This window comes from Staurois parvus, unplaced genomic scaffold, assembly GCF_062004578.1.
Source record: "Staurois parvus isolate SC_StPar_1 unplaced genomic scaffold, SC_StPar_1.0 ptg000249l, whole genome shotgun sequence".
Taxonomy (NCBI): Eukaryota; Metazoa; Chordata; class Amphibia; order Anura; family Ranidae; genus Staurois; species Staurois parvus.
In genome coordinates, this window is record NW_028318045.1 from 1,132,572 (window position 1) to 1,154,596 (window position 22,025).

A 22,025-nucleotide genomic window follows, 5' to 3' on the forward strand; every position below is an offset into this window, starting at 1 on the left:
TTTTGGGCTCTCTGCAGTGTTATCGCAGATCTTTCCAGTTCACCTTTGTGGACTACAGAACACCTCCCTCTATGTTATGTAAAGGAGAAGAATTTTATAATTCTATAACACTATTAGGGGTTGCTGTACTAAAACTTGAGAATGCAAAATCTGGTGCAGCTGTGCATAGAAACCAATCAACTTCCAGTTTTTATTTTGTCAAAATGTAATTGAACAAGCTGAAGTTTGGCTACCATGAAGAAGCTGATTGGCTACCATGCACAGCTGCACTAGATTTTGCACTCTCCAGTTTTAGTAAATCAACCCCTATATGTCCTAAGGTGACAGCGTTTCTCCTCTGTAGATACAGTACAGAGAGTGAGTGTTGTCACCCTAAGACCAGAAGTGTGGTACTGGCAGGATAACCAGGTGAATATAAAGGTAAAAAAGCCGAAAAAAAAATAATGCAATCAGCACATCTAAGGACTGCAATATATTCTGTTTTTATTCTTGGGTTTAAATACGCTTTAATATTCCAGTAATCATTGCAACTTTTATCGTTTTATCTGAGAGAAAGGACATAAATTATTTCCTGACATATTCAATTTCATAATTACCGGTATGTAGTAAAGTATATCATTTATCGACTAGAGAGCAGTTAGGACCTCATACTATTTCTTTAAACCAGTCAGGGGCCATAAAGTAAGAGTGAGGGGGGCCATATTCAGGCAAATTTGTAGTATTATTAAATTATCCGTTATAAAGAGACCCTGTCACCAAAAAAATATCAGGATGATATTTTAACTAAAAATACACTAAAATCATAATTAGCGGACACAAACACAACATAACTTACAAAATTGCTGCTAAATCTAAAAGATGAAACTGTATTGAGATAACAAAAAAGCTGTGTGTGTGACTGAGGTATTGGGACTCATTCACATGGGTGCAGTGTCCTGTACAGTATACATCAGTGTTTTTTTTTATGTGGATGGAGCTGCATGTAGGCAGGCAGGCTATGTTACACTATGGGAACATAGCAGGTGTGTGAACACAGCCGCAGGATCTACTTTGACAGGCGTGTGGATGTAGGTGTACAGTCCCAAAAACACACAGTGTATAATACATTTCTCAGTCCCTTTCTCTGCAGCCTCGGCCTCACTGGACAGTGAATGAACAGAATGCTCTGTACAGAGGCTCCTATTCATTCATAAACAGAAGCACAGAAAACACAGTTTACTATGCTTCAGTTATGAATGAACACAATGAGTGATCGGTACTGATCACTCATTGTGTTCCTTCAGGAAAGGAAGGGGCTGATAAATATAGCATATTTACCATTCCCTCCCCCCTACCTCTACATCCTGAAACATTCCCTGTGTGCCTGCAGCAGCCAGTAGGAGAGGAGGGAAGCTTGCAGTGCTCTGTGGAAATAGGGGGCCCCAAGCAGCAGGGTTAAGATGATGGTGTATAGGGAGGGTGATTGGTGTGATGGGGATTGGGGGGGGGGCAATTACTGGAACATGTCCCCTGAATGGGTCTCTCTGCAGCAGCTTCTCCTCCTCTCCGTCCAGCGCTGGCTTTCTGCTACTGAGAACCATACAGGGGATTCGTTCCCCCTGCTGCCTGGACCTCTCTGCTGGCCCAGGCCCTGTACAGGAGGACTGTTTGTACCTCCTTCTCAGTGGCGCTGGGGACGAGTGTCAGACAAAATGAAGTTAAGGTAAATCACCCAAACAGGGACACAAACAGCAGTAAAAACCCAACAAACATTCTATCCTGGCATGTCAATTTTGAAAAAAGAGTAGACTGAACTGAATTGAATTAATCTTCAAAGGACCACATTATGTCTACTGAGGGGCACACTTCTAAATCTGCAAAGGTTATAATTACATATAGTTACATAGTTATTCTGGCTGAAAAAAGACAAATGTCCATCCAGTACAACCATAAAAAAAAAGTTATAATGCTATACCCACAGCTGATCCAGAGGAAGGCAATAATTAAAGTGGATGTAACGATGAGTTTCTCCTTTTTGCTCTTTTTGGTTGGTTAAATATAAAACTGAAAATGACTTGTTATATCTGTTTCTAAGGTGCAAAAAAATACATGTTGATGCTACCGGAAATACAGGGAATTTATAATCTATTGGGCTCTCTGCAGTGTTATCGCAGATCTTTCCAGTTCACCTTTGAGGACTACAGAACACCTCCCTCTATGTTATGTAAAGGAGAAGAATTCTGTAATTCTATAACACTATTAGGGGTTGATTTACTAAAACTTGAGAATGCAAAATCTGGTGCAGCTGTGCATAGAAACCAATCAACTTCCAGTTTTTATTTTGTCAAAATGTAATTGAACAAGCTGAAGTTTGGCTACCACGAAGAAACTGATTGGCTACCATGCACAGCTGCACTAGATTTTGCACTCTCCAGTTTTAGTAAATCAACCCCTATATGTCCTAAGGTGACAGCGTTTCTCCTATGTAGACACAGTACAGAGAGTGAGTGTTGTCACCCTAAGACCAGAAGTGTGGTACTGGCAGGATAACCAGATGAATATAAAGGTAAATAAGCTGAAAAAAATAATGCAATCAGCACATCTAAGGACTGCAATATATTCTGTTTTTATTCTTGGGTTTAAATACGCTTTAATATTCTAGTAATCATTGCAACTTTTATCGTTTTATCTGAGAGAAAGGACATACATTATTTCCTGACATATTCAATTGCATAATTACCGGTATGTAGTAAAGTATATCATTTATCGACTAGAGAGCAGTTAGGACCTCATACTATTTCTTTAAACCAGTCAGGGGCCATAAAGTAAGAGTGAGGGGGGCCATATTCAGGCAAATTTGTAGTATTATTAAATAATCCACTATATAGAGACTCTGTCACCAAAACTGTAGATAAAAGCACAGAAAAATCAAGTAAATGTTTAATTTCACAGTTTTTCCTTTCCATAAACGATTTCTATTCACTTACAATTTGCCTCTGAACTAGCTAGAAAATTAGCCTTCTCCAGGAACAGCCCCCTTCCTTCTTACATGCCATAGCCTGCTTCTCTGCTGGGAATGTCTAAATACTGTCCATGCTGGCCCAGCTCCCCCCCCCCATAATCTTTTAAGTAGCTGCCAGTGGAGGAGTGAAGGAGAATATTATAGAGTGTAACCTGAGTGACAGCTCTAAGGCTGGTTGTAGATAGGTGTTTTTTTCTTAGCCATACATTGACAAACGCTTTCCGGCATGTCCCTTTGACACAAGTTGAAGAAATGATTGACTTCTGTCCAACAGGGACGGCCAAACATGGATTGAAATTCAGCTGGTCCCTGCTGAACTGGCTGAATTTTGATCTGTCTGTGGTCGGCTTAAAGCAGAACTTCACCCAAAAAGGGAAGTTCTGCTTTTCCTCCTCCTCCTCTGCCGCTATATTTGGAATTTGTATTTTTTCAGGGATCAGGTACATTTTGACAGGTACCCACTCCCAATTCTTCTTGGATGGCCCATTCTATCCAAACAGAGGTTCATCTGCCCCCCAGGTCCCAGGAGGCTGCAGGGGTCCATTAAGAAAGCACAACAGGACTGGAGCCAGCTATTAAGTCACCAGCATTCACAGCCAACTTCCCACATGCAAGATGGCAGCACCTGGGCAGTGGACCTGAAGACTGGTGGAGAACTGGCCCGGGTGAGGACAGCACTGGATCCATGGACAGGTAAGTGTCTCTCTATTAAAAGTCAGCAACAACAGTATTTGTAGCTGATGACTTTTAACTTTTCCAGAACTGACTGCAGCTCTTCTTTAAAACAGAACCAACTATCTGAGCACCACAAACTGAAAATGCTACTTCATCTATTTTACCTAATATTCAGAGCACACTCGCCCATCCATCCATGTCTCCATGCTTTATTTTGTTGAGAAATCACTTTGAAAAACACCCCATTAGCATTCCTAGCTTGAGTAAGGGCAGATGATTCATGTAGCATTTTCTTGCTGTAATCCATGTGCCCTTAGCTCAGGCATGCAGGCAAGAAAGTGTGCTTAGCTGAGAAAGCCCCTCCTCTAGGTAAAAGAAATAAAATGCCAATGGAGACTCCTTGTATGTATGACATCCTTTTGGCCTAGGCCAGAACCCAGGAAGCAACTGAAGAAATGTTAAAAAAGAAGGCAAAAGAAATAAAATGCCAATGGAGACTCCTTGTATGTATGACATCCTTTTGGCCTTGGCCAGAACCCAGGAAGCAACTGAAGAAATGTTAAAAAAGAAGGTTAAAACAAGTAAATATAATGTACTTTACTATCTATTTACTAATTATATCAAAATAAGGATTAATCAAGGAAAATAGCTAATGTTGATTGAAAAAGTTTCATTCTGCTTTAAGTCAGCTGGCTCGGCTGCCATCAAATCCAAGATCCAGCAGCAGTCTCGGTACTTTAGGATGTCCACACAAGGGAAGCTTTTAAACCTAAGTAACATGGGTAAAATATTTTAACAGAGAATTATCGAGCATAGCGCAGGTAGGGATACAGCCAATCTACAACATAATCATACATGTGAATGTGCCATAGGGGTGTAGGATTATACTAAAAGTCCATGAGACTGAGGTGGATCTCAGCAATATATAAAAGAAACAGCAAAGGGTGCCAACTAAGTGCAGTATATAGGAGAAGCGATTTTGCTGTTGAGGCTAATGCAGGCCATAGATGGGTCGAAAATCGGCCGATTTTTCGGCCGAAAATAAAATCGGCCGATTTTCGGATCGTTAGTGGGCGATTTGGTCGGCCGTTTTTCGGTATTTTGGCCGTTTTTTTTTTCCGGTAAAGTTGGAAAAAAATCGGCCGATTTTGCCGATCGGCCGATTTTCGCGGCAATTAGTGGGCAAATCGGCCGATTTTTTACCGATAAAAAATCTGCGCATGAGCAGTGACCTGTAAGAGGAAGACAAAAAGAAGAAAAAGAAGAAGAGGAAGACGATGAAGAAGAGGATGAAGAAGAAGAAGAGGAAGAAGAAGAGGATGAAGAAGAAGAGGATGAGGATGAAGAAGAAGAAGAGGATGAGGATGAAGAAGAAGAAGAGGATGATGAAGAAGAAGAGGATGAGGATGATGATGAAGAAGAGGATGAGGATGATGAAGAAGAGGGTGAGGATGAGGAAGAAGAAGAGGATGAGGAAGAAGAAGAGGATGAGGATGAAGAAGAAGAAGATGAAGAAGAGGATGAGGATGAAGAAGAAGAAGAAGAGGATGAGGATGATTATGATGAAGAAGAAGAGGATGAGGATGAAGAAGAGGATGAGGATGAAGAAGAAAAAGAGGAGGATGAGGATGAAGAAGAAGAAGAAGAGGATGATGATGATGTAGAAGAAGAGGATGAGGATGATGAAGAAGAAGAATAGGATGAGGATGCAGAAGAAGAAGAGGATGAGGATGATGAAGAAGAGGATGAGGATGAAGAAGAAGAAGAGGATGAGGATGCTGATGAAGAAGAGGATGAGGATGAAGAAGAGGATGAGGATGATGAAGAAGAAGAAGAAGAAGAGGATGAGGATGAGGATGAAGAAGAGGATGAGGATGAAGAAGAAGAAGAAGAGGATGAGGATGAAGAAGAAGAGGATGAGGATGAAGAAGAAGAAGAAGTAGGATGAAAATAAGAAGAATTCCAGTCCAGCAAAAAGTGTCTCTGCAGAGAGCTCCGCTATTTCTGACAGTTCTCTGACAGTTCCTTGACATTTACAGCGGTTGAAACATTGTATCTATTTGTTTCCGAATAAAAACATCTGTATCCTAAATGGAAACAAATAGATACATTGTTGCAACTTCTATAAATGTCAAGGAACTGTCAGAGAACTGTCAAAGAAATAGCAGAGCTCTCTGCAGGGACACTTTTTGCCGGCTCTAGACGGGTAGAAAATCGGCCGATTTTTTTTACCATTGATGGTAACGTCGGCCACTTGAACAACCGATTTTTCGTTTTTTAAAAGAAAAATCTGCAGTTTTTCTCCCCATCTATGGCCTGCATTAGTGTGTCTTCAGAAGCCAGGAAGCAGATGTCACTGTCAAGAGCTGCGTAGGACATCAGAACTAAAACCAGAAATCCTGGAGCTACCCTGGTGCACGCAGAACCAAAAGTGACGTCCAGCGGCGGACTGACCATTTGGAAACTCGGGCACTGCCCGAGGGCCCGGGGTCAGTAGGGGGCCCCATGAGATGCCCCTGGTACTTTTTTTCATAGGCTTTTTTGAGTTTGGGCAAGGACACAGGGGCCCCATGATCCCCTATTTCCCGGGGGCCCCATGAGTTGTCAGTCCGCCCCTGGTGACGTCAAACCCAGGAGGGCCACAACGTGGGAAGTGTGGCTCATTGAAAAAGCTGGTCTCCTGACAGTGGCATCTGCTTCCTGGCCCCTGAAGATAAACTGAGGCTCAACAGCAAACTGCACTGAATGGATTACATGCTCTTATCCTTATGCTTCTTGTGAATTGCCACTTGTGATTTTTAATAAAGACTTTTCCTATATACAGCCCCTTAGTTGGCGCCCTATGCTGTTTCCTTTATAAAATATTTTAAAAACTACATATAATCATAGGGGAAGACTCTTGATGAAATGCATGGTCTGATGACAGGATCTCTGTATACAGTATTAGAGAAATAAACTGGTGTTTCCCCAATAACTGCAACAGAGCCTCACTGTCTTTTTGGACGGACACAGCACTGCAAATTGTACTTTACCCTATTGGCTGGGATGTGTACTCGTTTTATATGTGTTTTGTCACTGAAACTGATACACTTTTTGCAATACCTCCACTACGTCACTGTCACTGGCAGATTAGGCATGCCATGGGTTTGATAAAGCGCTGCTGATTACCAACACAAAGAGAGATATCTTTATGAGCGGTCTTGCCTGATGAGCGTGCAGTTGCTGAATCATTGCGCCTGTTGGCATATTTTTCTGCTGAAGCTCAGCATCCGGCCTGAGCCGTGCCAGAGTAACAGACACGGCCTGAGCTGGGGATGGAGAGCAGATGGTGAGATGCTCAGCTGAGTATTAAATACAATGCACTGGGGGCACTGTGCTCGCTCACTGTGAAATCGGCCCTGTTCACCAAGGAATGGACAGAGGGGAAGAGCTGGCATGGCCTGGGCGACGTGGGGAGGGAGACGCATCCATAGCAAAATTTGCATCCATATAAAAAAAATTTAATTTTTAAAAATAAAATACCGTTTTCGACTTTTTTTCATCCTTTGCTACATCTCAGTGTTGCGGTTCTCCTGCAGCCACTTCCTATCTACGTGCACTCCTGTGATAGTTGCTTGGTATTTCTAGGGGCTCATTCAGACCTTTGCATCCTGGTCGTTCGTTCACGTGTTAATGTGCTCTGTGTTAAGGCTGCCAATGCAAAATATGGGCTGGCAATGCACCAAAACTTTTGAATAAAATAACCAGATATGTATTATTTTTTTGCAATGCAGTACACAACACATGGTAATACGTTATCATGCATTATGCTGCACTGCAACACCTGTGCATTTGAACTGTATTCCTTAGTGCACTGAAATACCATTCAAAATGAATGGCTCCACATGAACATGCATTGCAATAATGCATGCCTAATTCAGGCCGCTTGCACATGGACACCTAAAAAAATGCCACATTTTTAGGCATTTAGGCCTTCTTTTTTACTGATTTAAATTCAGCCTTTTGTTTTTAATAGGTTTGTACACAAAGGCATATATACTTGTGCTGCGTATGGATCAGTAAAACGAAAAAAAAAATTGCATTGCTGAGCTGTATAATAAATGTGTGGATTTGCACGTAAAAATTCTTCTTACTTTACTTTTACGTTCGTATGCGTGTATTCACACATATAAGCGTGTACGGCACAACCAAAATAAAGACAGAAGAATTTTTATGCGCAAATCCATGCATATATTGTACAGCTCATCCTGGCATTTTCACGCAGGAAATTTCTGCTAGGAATCTGATGTTCATACATCAGTGCCATCTGCAAGTACCCTTACCATAAAGCACCGCACTGGAAAGGTGTGAATGGTCTCTAATGACCGTACACACTATAAGAAAATCAGACAAACGTATTCGTCCAACGAGCAATTTGCTGACGGTATGTACATAATTTTCGACAACCAATTCCGATCTTACAAATGAAAATTAACGACAGTGCAAACAGCTACATTTTTGTCGGATTTCGTATGTACTCTCCAGCGCCTCAGGAAATGCACAGCCAAAGGGAAGCCAAGGGAACCAGGACAGCGACAACCAAAGGAGATGCTTCAGGGGTTCAGCCCTCCTCAGACGGGGAGATCAGCCACTAGAGAATAGACAGGTGGCGCACACACCTAGTGCATTATCCAAGGTTTATTGAAAGGTATAAAAGATAAAAACATACTCACAGACGAAGCATGTATCTAAAAATCATTTGCATTATTTATTTATTTCAGGTACTTTTATAGCACCATCAATTTACGCAGCACTTTACATATATATTGTACATTCACATCAGTCCCTAACCCTCAAGGGGTGTACAATCTAAGGTCCCTAACTTACATTCATACATACACATACTAGGGCCAATTTAGACAGGATTCAATTAACCTACTAGCATGTCTTTGGAGTGTAGGAGGAAACCAGAGTACCCAGAGGAAAACAACGCAGGCACAGGGAGAACATACAATCTCCAGGCAGGTAGTGCCATGGTTGGGATTCAAACCAGTGACCCTAGCACTGCAAGGCAGAAGTGCTAACCATTTAGCCACTGTGCAGACCTACATGCATAATGACGATGGCCACAACAGCAATCAAGGTGTTTCAACTGTTATCATCCATCCATTACACATCTGCACCAGAGGCTGGTCAGTAGCTCTGAGGAAAGAGATTCGTCCCCGAAACGCATCAGGCATTTGACCGCACTGACAGTTGGAACACCTTGCTTGCCATTGTGGCCATCGTCATTATGCAAATGTTTTTTAGATACATTCTTCGTCTGTGGGTATGTTTTTATCTTTTATACCTTTCAATAAACCTTGGATAATGCACTAGGTGTGTGCGCCACCTGTCTATTCTCTACCCAGTAGCTAAATGTTTGTCGTTCGAGAACAGAACGAACGATTTTCTTTTAATGTGTACTGTTTTTGTATGAGAAGAATTGGATACATTAATCTGGGTGTACTGATAAGAGTCTACCATGTATGCCTAATATGCCTTGAAATGTCTCCTTCCTAAGCCCCTGTGACAGGGTGACAACACAGGAGTACATTTGGGAAAAGGGGCAGAACATTGCCACTCTGTAACAGGAAATGCCTGAACAAGGACCTTCATGGCAAGGTCACCAGGTGTTATTTTAATGAAAGCTGCAGATTTTGAAACGTTGTAAATGATTTTTGAAATTACATCAACATGTAAAACTTACATGAAATTTTAGTTATTACTGTATCTTTATGCACACTTAACACCAAGCACTCTGATCCAGGAGACATGGAGGCTCTGATGTAAGCGTCATGCCAAGAATTTCTGCTTAACCAAGCCAACTCTACCCAAAATTGCTAGCAGTATTGGGTGGGTGCTGTTGAGTTATATACCCCACTGGCTTTACAAAGGTAAGATAAGGTAAGGTAAGATACATTGTGTTTTTAGTCCCACCCACTCCTAAATGAACAATTTACAAAATTATGGACGTTTACTAAAACTGGGGCGCTCAGAATCTGGTGCAGCTGTGCATGGTAGCCAATCAGCCTGTGACTTCAGCTTGTTCAGTTAAACTTTAACCAAAAAAAAAAACCTAGAAGCTAAAAGAAACTAGATTTTTATTCAGAGCTGCACCAGATTTTGCATGCTCCAGTTTTAGTAAATAACCCCCATAGCATCTGGTTTATCGCAGCTGATTACTTGGCATTAGCAGAAGCCGAGTGATCTCTGCAGTGTTTCATTCCACTCCACAATACTCTAATCTTGCCTCCTATGTGACAGACTCATCTTAGGGTATAGAGGGTATTTAGGCTCAGTTTCCACCCAACTAAAACCCACCATTTCCGAATCAGCACGGAGCAAGAGAACCCCTCATCATGTAATCAGCTGCTTTACTTATTTATGGTAAAATATTCACCAGTCTGCTAAATGATCACAAGACACTATTAGAATGCACAAACTGCTTCCCCGGTGTTAATTGTATGTGATAATAATCTGTCCTTTCCTTTTACCGCAGCACAGCTGCTAATTCCTCACTTCATCTTACCAGGCTGCAGAGAACTGGCATACAAACATCAATCACTACATTAAAAGATGCAGGAACTCCTCTGCTTCCAGGAAGTTCTGTGCTAATGTGCAATTTGATTGTCAGCTCTTCAGATTCTCTGACATGATCGATCGATCAGTGGTTGAAGTGTGTGTTGAAGATTTTCACCATATGAGATAAATGTTTTTGGTTTTTGATAGATAGATAGATAGATAGATAGATAGATAGATGGATACTGTAGGTAACTAGGCATACGAATAATAGATCAATAGATAGATAGATAGATAGATAGATAGATAGATAGATAGATAGATAGATACTGTAGGTAACTAGGCATATGAATAATAGATCGATTGATCGATTGATAAATACTGAAGGTAACTAGGCATATGAATAATAGATAGATACATAGATAGATAGATAGATACTGTATGTAACTAGGCATATGAATAATAGATTCATAAGCCTAGTTACCTACAGTATCTATCGATCGATCGATAGATAGATCAATAGATAGATCGATAGATAGATACTGTAGGTAACTAGGCACACGAATAATAGATAGATAGATAGATAGATAGATAGATAGATAGATAGATAGATAGATAGATAGATACTGAAGGTAACTAGGCATATGAATAATAGATCGATTGAAAGATAGATAGATAGATAGATAGATAGATAGATAGATAGATAGATAGATAGATACTGTAGGTAACTAGGCATATGAATAATAGATCTATCGATCGATCGATTGATAGATACTGAAGGTAACTAGGCATATGAATAATAGATAGATAGATAGATAGATAGATAGATAGATAGATACTGTATGTAACTAGGCATATGAATAATAGATTCATAAGCCTAGTTACCTACAGTATCTATCGATCGATTGATAGATAGATCAATAGATAGATACTGTAGGTAACTAGGCATACGAATAATAGATCGGTCGATCGATAGATAGATAGATAGATAGATAGATAGATAGATAGATAGATACATAGATACATAGATACATAGATAGATACATAGATAGATACTGTATGTAACTAGGCATATGAATAATAGATTCATAAGCCTAGTTACCTACAGTATCTATCGATCGATCGATCGATAGATAGATAGATAGATCAATAGATAGATCGATAGATACTGTAGGTATCTAGCCACATGAATAATAGATCGATCAATCGATTGATAGATAGATACTGAAGGTAACTAGGCATATGAATAATAGAGAGATAGACAGATAGGTATATCAATAGATAGATAGATAGATAGATAGATAGATAGATAGATAGATACATACATACATACATACATACATACATACATACATACATACATACATACTGTAGGTAACTAGGCATATGAATATTAGACAGATAGATATATCAATAGATAGATAGATATGTACATACATACATACATACATACTGTAGGTATCTAGGCATATCAATAATAGATCAATTAATGGATTGATAGATAGATACTGTAGGTAACTAGGCATATGAATAATAGAGAGATAGATAGATAGATATATCAATAGATAGATAGATAGATAGATAGATAGATAGATAGATAGATAGATAGATAGATAAATACATACATACTGTAGGTAACTAGGTATATGAATATTAGATAGACAGATAGATATATCAATAGATAGATAGATAAATACATACATACTGTAGGTAACTAGGCATATGAATATTAGATAGACAGATAGATAGATTTAATACAGTAACCATATTGTTTTAAGGGCGGTGGATGCTTTGCCTTACACACGGCACATTGAGGGTAAAATGTTTTTCACTTCTCCGGAGCCACATTATCAGGTGAGAACTGAATTACAGTATTAGATTTGGATTCCGGGGACAGAAGTTTCAGCACATGGAAGATGTAATCAATGAAATCACTCTGGAACATCTAGAGCGGGTTATTACATCTCAGAGGAAGTCAACAGCACATCCAAGATTCAGAAAACGTGAATGACTCTGGCCGGGGACACTGCCAGGCCGGCGAGACCGTGTGTTGTGTTATGGCAGGACATCTCTTCTGAACTTTATGTACATTGAGCTAATGATGAGCATGCTGAAATGTAATGGAAATGCAAGCCTGGAATAAATGAGCGTTTCCGAATTAATATTACATTTAATCTGGCTCCAGGGATGCGGACTACCAGCTGACCGGATTCCATTTTTATTCAGCTCTTCACCACATGCAGCTGGAGAGCTATTTAAATAGATGTCATTATTTTCTATCTGACTGCTGGAAAATGAAGGCTAGGTGTTCCCTGGTTCTGTGGCCAAACCCTCAGCAGTTCTCAGACAGTGACAGCATACAACACAGAGTCATGGGACAGGAGACTGCAGTCCACATTGAGATGAAATTTTGTTACAAAGGATAATCTAAAATTGAAACTAAAGGGACCTCGAGTGCATATTGTGACTTTGTTGCAGCTAGACTGTTTTACAGATAAATTTAAGGTTTACTGATTTATTGCATTTTCCTGCTTAAAATAAAAAAAATATATACAATTTTGTAAAGAGTTCACATTAATGCCAGCTAATACAGCTGCTTGCAGTTACCTTCCATTTAATTCTTCGCTGTTTTGTTCACCTACAAATGACACACCAGGTACCTCTAGGCATGCTGGAGCTTATGACCCATTCTGCTTCCTCCCTTATTTGACAGCTCTGATGCTTGGCAACTGGCCCCTAGGCCCCCAGTGCTGGTACTGTCTTAAGTCCAGTATAATCACTGTGTCAAAAGGTATTTCCTTTTTTAAATTAACATGCAGAGTGCCCAATGATTGTCCATAGATCTTTATTGCTGATAACAATAAGAAGATAAAATGGTAGCCAACATGTCACCCAAATATCCCCCTTCACCAGGGTTTGGGCAAAGTTAAAGTTCCTACTGGAGCATTTTCCTGGGGTACAATCTCTGTCAAGAGTTAAAAACAAACCTTCTCAATGGAGAGAGGACTGCTGGGTGCAATACTTAACCAGTTCTCCCTGGAACAGTGCTGCATGCTTGTCTTGGGATCTCTTGCTCCAGGATGATCTTCAAAAGACAGCCAGGTGGATGGACATTTCCTAGCTGAGGTCTGAAGAGAATTCACACAGGTGCTCCTCATAGAGGCCGTGCTATTGATTAATTAAGAGACTGCCACTCCAGCTGGGGTAGAAAGTTTAGGATCTACCTTTTTGTACAGAATTAGGAAGTTTGTTCTCAGAATTATTACTGCAAGTCAAGTTGGACATCCCGTATACCCGTTAACCCTATCCAAGTTGTTTATCCCCTAAATAAAACAACAAAAACAAGCTCATGGACTGGTTACAGACTCTGTAAGATATAGGGAGACCCAATACTCAGCAGCTCATTTGGGGGTGAGCGCTAAAACAGGAACTGGCCAAAAGGGTCTAGTAGACATAAGTTGTTCATGCAAACAGGCCTAAAACATTTTGATTGGTCAATGCAATGGTGTATTTAGTTCATGTGCTGCCCTAGGCAACACTGAAATTGGATGACACCCCCCCCCACCCCACCGGCAACCTTGCAACAACCCTATCACCACCACCACAGCCCATCACTGTAATCCTTCCCCCATCCCCATGCACTGCTACCACCACCAACCAACACACATCCACCACCCCAGCCAAGACCACCTGATCCGCCCGACTAACCTTAACATCCACAATGAAAGATCTCTTCCAGATCTCATGGGAGTTGACCAGGTCTCCATCCCAGCCATTCGTTTCCCTTTATCGGGGGGGGGGGGGGGTGCCACCCCCCTGAAAATTGCCGCCCTGGGCAAACTCCTTGTTTGCCTTACAGCAAATACACCGCTGGGTCAATGCCATCTCATGTCTCAGAATTAGTTTACGGACAATGTCCATGGGTGTTTGGGCATAACTGCTTCTCTCCCCATACAAGTCAATAGGAATGCAAAAGTAGCCTAATAGAGCTTGTTGATGTACCTTAGAAGGTGGTCAAATGCAGGTGAGAAGGTCAACTGTTAGTAAATTTGCCTATCAATGAACTCTGAATGATTCTAAAAGTGTCTCAAACCAATATGAAAATGGAATGCATTTGAAAGCAAGTTTAATTTTCCCAGATACACAAAACCAAAGGCCATTGACAATAGGCCCTAAAGCGCATCCTCTGCATGTGCAAAGTAAAAGGTTTTTTTAAATTTTTTAATGCCTATTTCTGTTGCTCTCAGTATACTTTGTTTGCTTTTTGGAGCAAGGAGAACAAAAGTTGTATCCAAGAAAAAATGGATGTGAGAACCTGGACTCAAGATATTTCTCCCTTCAACCAAGCAATGGTGGTTGGATTTTGTAGCTTGACCTCGACAGATCTACAACAAGGAGGGGGTTTTCCTACAGAGTGGGGGACATCAGAATTTGGAAATGCATCAACAAACAGAACACCAAAAGATCATTTTAAGAGTCCATAATTCTTTAGTGCAGATAACAAAGCAATAACAAGAAGATAAACTGCTTCCAAAGTGTTTATCCCCAGTGGTGTAGATGTACTCACATGGTCCTTGTATTATGCAGCTCTCAGTAAACAGTGTTCAGGCCTCTCACTGAGCCAGTCTCTGTCCCCACTTGCAGGCTGTCCTTTCCCAGTGGACTGTAAGGCAGTGAAGCTCCCTCTGGCAGCTTCTTTCCTTTCCTCCAGTCTTTCCAGGGTCCCTTCCCAGGCTACACAGCAGTACCTTCAGTAATCCATCTTCCACCTCACTCTAGACCTCTGCTGAGATGGCTTCTTATATCCAGGGGCAGTCTGCTACACTACCAGAATCTCCAGCCTGGTCAGATTTCCATTAATATGCAGATCCAGGTCTCTGCTCACTAGCTTCTGGAAGCTTCCATTGGCATCCAGAGCAAGGTAGGGGCGATACAGGCCCAACCTCCTGAGCCATCGCCAAACCTTGGCTGACCTGGACTTAACACCAGCATACCAAGACATTTTGGACAATTTCATGCTCCCAACTTTGTGGGAAAAGTTTGGGGATGGCTCCTTCCTGTTCCAACATGACTGCACACCAGTCCACAAAGCAAGGTCGATTAAGACATGGATGAGCGAGTTTGGGATATAAGGAATCTAATAGAAAGGCTGATGTAAGATACTTATCCTACCTGCATCAAAAACACATTTGATTATTTTAAAACAGAAAAAAATCACTGGATTGAAGAGTATTTTCTTTGAAATATTTGCCAGGAGTTCAGCTCTAGGCCCCTTTCATACAGGGCAGATACCGTTCCGATGAGCAGGGGATCAACTCACAGATCTCCTGCTGATTGGAGCAGAGCGGTCAGATGACACCTTTGTGTCCACCCAATTTATGCAGAGCACAGACCTGACAGAGCCCGTTCTGTTCTATTGGTGGCCGGGAGTAAACAGATTCCTCTGACTACCCTTTGTTCTGCTCCCCACAAACGCAAGAAGACAGATCCCCATTTTTTTAGTGGACACAGAGGTTGGTGGGTGTAAGCAGACACAAGTCCGTGAACACCCACCTGTCCATAGGAATGTATGGACCTTTCCTATCACGTCCATCTGAAAAACTGACAGGACCTGATCGATTGCCTGTGTGAAAGGTACCTTAAGTCACTGTTTGTATATTTACTGCACTTCTTTCCCATAGCAAAGCAGAAAGCACAGCAAAACCTGATTCCATTAACAATGCACGGCAAACCCCCTCCCCCATAAAGTCTGAGATAATGGCGGGTCACCACCTACCAGCTTTGTTTGCATCGAAGAATGACTTAATCTTTCTGACTGCATTAAAGACAAAAATCAATGAAGTTACAGATATCTCAGCACATTGCAGCAAAGAGAAAAAGATTTAATATCCCAAATGGCATAATCTTTCGAAGAACGTGCCAGCTTCCTCGACGTGGCAGCATGGTTTCCAGCTACGAATTAAATTACTTGGACACCTCGCATGGTTTGATAGAGGAAATGGCCACATCTTTGTGACATGAGAGAACCGCTTGGTCTATAAATATCCGTCGTCCTTCCTGCTGCAAGCAGCCGCCACCGATATCTCATCTCAGGCTTCAATCCAGATACAGCAGGATGGCTCAGGTGACAAGGCCTCAGAGTTAGGTCCTGACAACATGAGTGTTTCTGTTTTACTGCTGTTGGGTATTTGTGAATCGTTTCCCAAGATCCGGAACACACAATTTAGATTCAGATTGTATCCGGCCTTATTAGCTTGAGTTTTTGGTTCCTCTTGCAACAATTTGGGACCTGATATAGTAATGTACTGTACGTTCATGTATGACGATTCACTAGCAAAATCTATGCTCACTGAATTTATTTTTCACCCATAACGTCACGTGCATATTTAAGGAATAGGGGTGGTTTTCTATGGAATGTTCGCCCCAGCGTTCGAACTTAAGCCAACCAAGCTGCGGCCTGCCTAAAGTAACGGCTCATACAGACGTCTGCAAGGGGGCTGTACAGAAACTGGACATAATCTTCCCTGGGAGCCACAGCTGCTGTGTACAGCCGCCCATAGAAAGCAATTACAGGATGTGGTTGTATGCAGCTGTACACTAGTACAGGGGTCTACAAACTTTCTTAACAAAGGGTCAGTTTACTGTCTTTTAGATTTTAGGGGGGCCAGACTGTAGCCATTGGGAGTAGAAAAATATATATACATTATTTCTCCCTTTTTTTTCCCTCTCCATTCTTTCTCTGGGACCTTTCTAATTTTGCCTTGCAATTCAGAGTGGGTATTTAGCAATTGGGGTTTATTATATTAACTATGTCTATGTCATAAAATTGGTGTATATGATTGCTTATAGTGCTGTGATTGTTACATGATGTCATTAACTATACATATTTTGCCCTAGTGTTTGTATAACAAGATCCAAGGCCCTGTGGAAGCGTTTTTTTTCCACAAAACACGGCAGCAATTAAGACTAGGATCATATGAACTTATACTTCAAGCAATATTATTCAGTTTATGTCTTTTATAATGTTTATTTGTGATACATGTATATGGTAACAATAAAATACTGTTTTTATGCATTGATATTCTCTTTTGTATTATAGCTCGGGAGGTACATTTATAGTCCCAATTCTAAGTGTTGTGGTTCGATTTAATATATAGGGATGGTACCTCCAGAGGGAATATTAACTTCATATCTAACCTCCACATGTGCTTCTTGATTTCACAGGACTCAGTAAGTGTTTAGGTAAGGGGGGAGTTGGCTAGGACAGGTAGTCGGGTGTTTTTACATTAAGGCAGATAATTCATTTAGGTAAAAAAAACCTTTTGAGTTTAGAACCACTTTAAATTTATACAACACACTATACTGTGGGAGCCATAGACTCCTGCTACTGTCAGTCAATCTCATGTGAGAAGGGAACAGGTGCGTGGATTACTGCCACTGTGTGTGTCTATGGACACACACCACCCTGCTTGGGAGCATCCCCGCACGGATGACCCCTTAGTATTTGGCTTGCTAAGGGTGCACTTGGAAGAAGGAGCGAAGAGTGCCAGTGGGGCTCTAGAAGAAGAGGTAATGGACCGCTCTGTGTAATATCATTATACGTATAACATCTTTTTTATAGTAAAAAAATATCACTTTAAGCTCTTGCTATTGATTTCTGCAAGCAACAAGCTTCACAAGCTTCGAGAGCCTGAAAAACATGAAAAGGCGTCAACAGCTTCACTTACTTGTTCTAAGGGCAAGGATACTTGACAATAGTAAAAGAATACAAGTTTTACTGGGGAAAAAAAATGTTTTTTGTAGTTCTTTTTTTAGTTCTGACACCTAATAAAGATATTAAAGATGCATTCCCTTTGAAATTCTGTTATCACTGATAGAAGCTGCTCCATTCCTACCTGAAACTCAGATTCAAGAAGCAAACCTATTGCTGGTTTTTGCAGCAAGAGATGATATTCTAAGTAGAATTTTATTATTCTGTCCCTGGAGATTTGTCTCACTGGTTGTGTTAATAATATTTTATTACCATCTTTTTTTTGCCAAATCCTATAAATATCCTACTTTTTTTCTGCATTCCAGCCATGCAACATTTCAGCTCCAGCCTGCAGAAAAATTAGGCAGCCACTTACACAAAAGCATTTTTTATGCTGGGCTTTAGGAACAGGAATATGCAGAAATTTTCTGCGACTAAATGGGTGACGGCTCATGAGAGGCCAGGACTGTGAAGAAGAATTGGCCTGATTACGATGCAGCTTAGCGGCTGCGGCACACAAAATGGAACATAACCTGCTTACTTTCCCAGAAAGAACGCTGAAAGATTAGCAGCCTGACAAACGACTTGCGGCTGTTGCTAGTGGCTTACACAGGCCATTTTAAGGCAACATCAATAAGTAATTAACTAATACAAACTAGCATGGATAGAAAGAGCTACATTAGCCAGCCAGGTGCTCCAATCAGTACACGGGGATGTGGCGCCACCAAAGACGTTTCCATATATTATAAAGGAAGCTGAAATATAGCCTGCTAATGGATAGGAATGTAGATATATATGGGAGCCATAGGCCTCTTTCTGCACAATGAGATTCCATGAAAAAAACAAAGGATTGCTTGATGTTTACACCACAAAACACTCCGCTTTGTAAAGGTCATTCTGACTTGGACAAAAGTGTTGTTATGTTATCCTGAGCAAATTACTTTCTATCACATCTGCCCCAATTGTTCACTACAGCTGTAATTGATGGGAAGAATTCTAGCCCTTTGGCAGCACCTGACGCCATCTTGTCATGCAGTAAGCAAGGATATAAATATAGCCATCGCAGATCATGCAACAGATATAAGGCCCATCAGCAGAATGAGAATTATGTAGGTAGCAGCAAAATTTGGCATATACTGGACATTTAAAGCTCATCTCCAGTCAAACAGCTAAAGACAAAATAAAATATATAAATACATGTTTAAACAGCTCTGTTACACAGCACAGCCCTGTCCAGTGGGGCAGGAGCCTTGATTTTTCACAATTAGAGGTTTTGTCCCCCCCCAGCCTATGAATGGACAGTGAAATGAGAAACAGCAGACTGATAAGGTCATCTGTTTGTCATTTCACTCTCTCGTTCTATTAACATACTCCTTATTAGCTCATGGTTAGAATAGCAGAAAGACAACTTTGCTCCTTGCACTGCCTCTCCCACTACCAGCCTGAGTTCTGCTGTACAGGGACTGCGAGAGTCTGACAAACATGAAAATGAGACAATGCCTCCACTTACTTGCTCAAAATGCAATGTTGATTTCCTCCTCCCTCCCCGACTTCCTCCTCAGTTCAGTGCCAGCAGTCCTCTTCTTCATGCACAACGACAGTCATGACATTCTGCCCATGCCTTGTGAGCCCAGCCTGCTGTTTATATGCCCCCTATCAAGTCCATAATCACGCAAGCTGACAGGCTCACAGTGATCCTGCTCACAGGATTTGGGGTAAAGCTAAGAAGAATGGCCACCCTTGTCACTGGAGGAAGAAGAGGAAGCTACCATAATGTCACTGTACCGGTTAGAAGACTGCAGGAAAAAAGTATGAATATGGGGGGTTTTTAGAATAAAAAAATAACATGGAGGGAAAGGAAGGGGGGATTTTGAGGGGTGTGGGTATCATGTTAAATGTCTTGAGTTCTGCTTTAAATATAGACAAACCATTTGGTGCAGTGATCATTTTAAGTGTTTTTATTTATTACAGGTGTTTATATAGCACAATCAACTTACACATTGCTTTATATATACAGGTGAAACTCAAAAAATTTTGAATATCGTGCAAAAGTTAATTTATTTCAGTAATGCAACTTAAAAGGTGAAACTAATATACGAGATAGACTCATTACATGCAAAGCAAGATAGTTCAAGCCGTGATTTGTCATAATTGTGATGATTATGGCTTACAACTCATGAAAACCCCAAATCCACAATCTCAGAAAATTAGAATATTGTGAAAAGGTGCAATATTCTCAGCTCAAAGTGTCCCACTCTAATCAGCTAATTAAGCCATAACACCTGCAAAGGGTTCCTGAGCCTTTATATGGTCTCTCAGTCTGGTTCAGTAGGAATCGCAATCATGGGAAAGACTGCTGACCTGACAGTTGTGCAGAAAACCATCATTGACACCCTCCATAAGGAGGGAAAGCCTCAAAAAAGGTAATTGCAAAAGAAGTTGGATGTTCCCAAAGTGCTGTATCAAAGCACATTAATAGAAAGTTATGTGGAAGGGAAAAGTGTGGAAGAAAAAGGTGCACAAGCAGCAGGGATGACTGCAGCCTACAGAGGATTGTCGGGAAAAGGCCATTCAAAAGTGTTGGGGACTTTCAGAAGGAGTGGACTGAGGCTGGAGTCAGTGCATCAAGAGCCACCACACACAGACGGATCCTGGACATGGGCTTCAAATGTCGTATTCCTCCTGAACAACAAACAACGTCAGAAGCGTCTTACCTGGGCTAGAGAAAAACAGACCTGGTCTGTTGCTCAGTGGTCCAAAGTCCTCTTTTCTGATGAGAGCAACTTTTGCATCTCATTTGGAAAACAAGGACCCAGAGTATGGAGGAAGGATGGAGAGGCACACACTGCAAGATGCTTGAAGTCCAGTGTGAAGTTTCCACAGTATGTGTTAATTTGGGGAGCCATGTTATCTGCTGGTGTTGGTCCACTGTGCTTCATTAAGTCCAGGGTCAATGCAGCCGTCTACCAGGAGATTTTGGAGCACTTCATGCTTCCTTCCGCAGACGAGCTTTATGGGGATGCTGACTTCATTTTCCATCAGGACTTGGCACCTGCCCACACTGCCAAAAGCACCAAAACCTGGTTCAATGACCATGGGATAACTGTGCTTGATTGGCCAGCAAACTCGCCTGACCTGAACCCCATAGAAAATCTATGGGGCATTGCCAAGAGAAAGATGAGAGACATGAGACCGAACAATGCAGAAGAACTGAAGGCCGCTATTGAAGCCTCCTGGTCTTCCATAACACCTCAGCAGTGCCACAGGCTGATAGCTTCCATGCCACGCCGCATTGAGGCAGTAATTGCTGCAAAAGGGGCCCAAACCAAGTACTGAGTACATATGCATGCTTATACTTTTCAGAGGTCCGATATTGCTCTATGTACAATCCTTGTTTTATTGATTGCATGTAATATTCTAATTTTCTGAGATTGTGGATTTGGGGTTTTCATGAGCTGTAAGCCATAATCATCACAATTATGACAAATCAGGGCTTGAACTATCTTGCTTTGCATGTAATGAGTCTATCTCATATATTAGTTTCACCTTTTAAGTTGCATTACTGAAATAAATGAACTTTTGCACGATATTCTAATTTGTCGAGTTTCACCGTTATATTGCACATTAACATCAGTCCCTAACCCTCAAAGAGCGTACAATCTATGGCCCCTAATGCACATTCATACATTTACTAGGAACAATTTAGAAAAGAGCCAATTAACCTACCAGCATGTCTTTCGAGTGTGGGAGGAAACCAGAGTACCCAGAAGAAACCTACACAGGCACATGGAAAACATGCAAACTCCAGGGAGGTAGTGCGATGGTTGGGATTTGAACCAATGACCCTAGGGTTGCCAGGTGGAAGTGCTAGCCACGTATCCACTCTATTAAGTCAACTGTTACTGTCGATACAGAGAATGAGGTTTGCTCCGGTTATAACAACACCAATAATGTGTCTTGCAAATAAATTGAAGGATTGGCTTTGTTCTTTATAAAAGTTGTATGCCTTTTTAATATTTACAAAAAAGCAATACTAATGAAAACTTACTGGTCCTGTTG

At 41.1% G+C, this 22,025-nt stretch overlaps 1 protein-coding gene across 1 annotated transcript in view; it reads right to left on the reverse strand.

The window, feature by feature from the left end:
• The window catches only part of LARGE1 (LARGE xylosyl- and glucuronyltransferase 1), a 580,120-nt gene that overhangs the window by 69,615 nt on the left and 488,480 nt on the right, over nt 1-22,025 (reverse strand). The window lies entirely within an intron of this gene.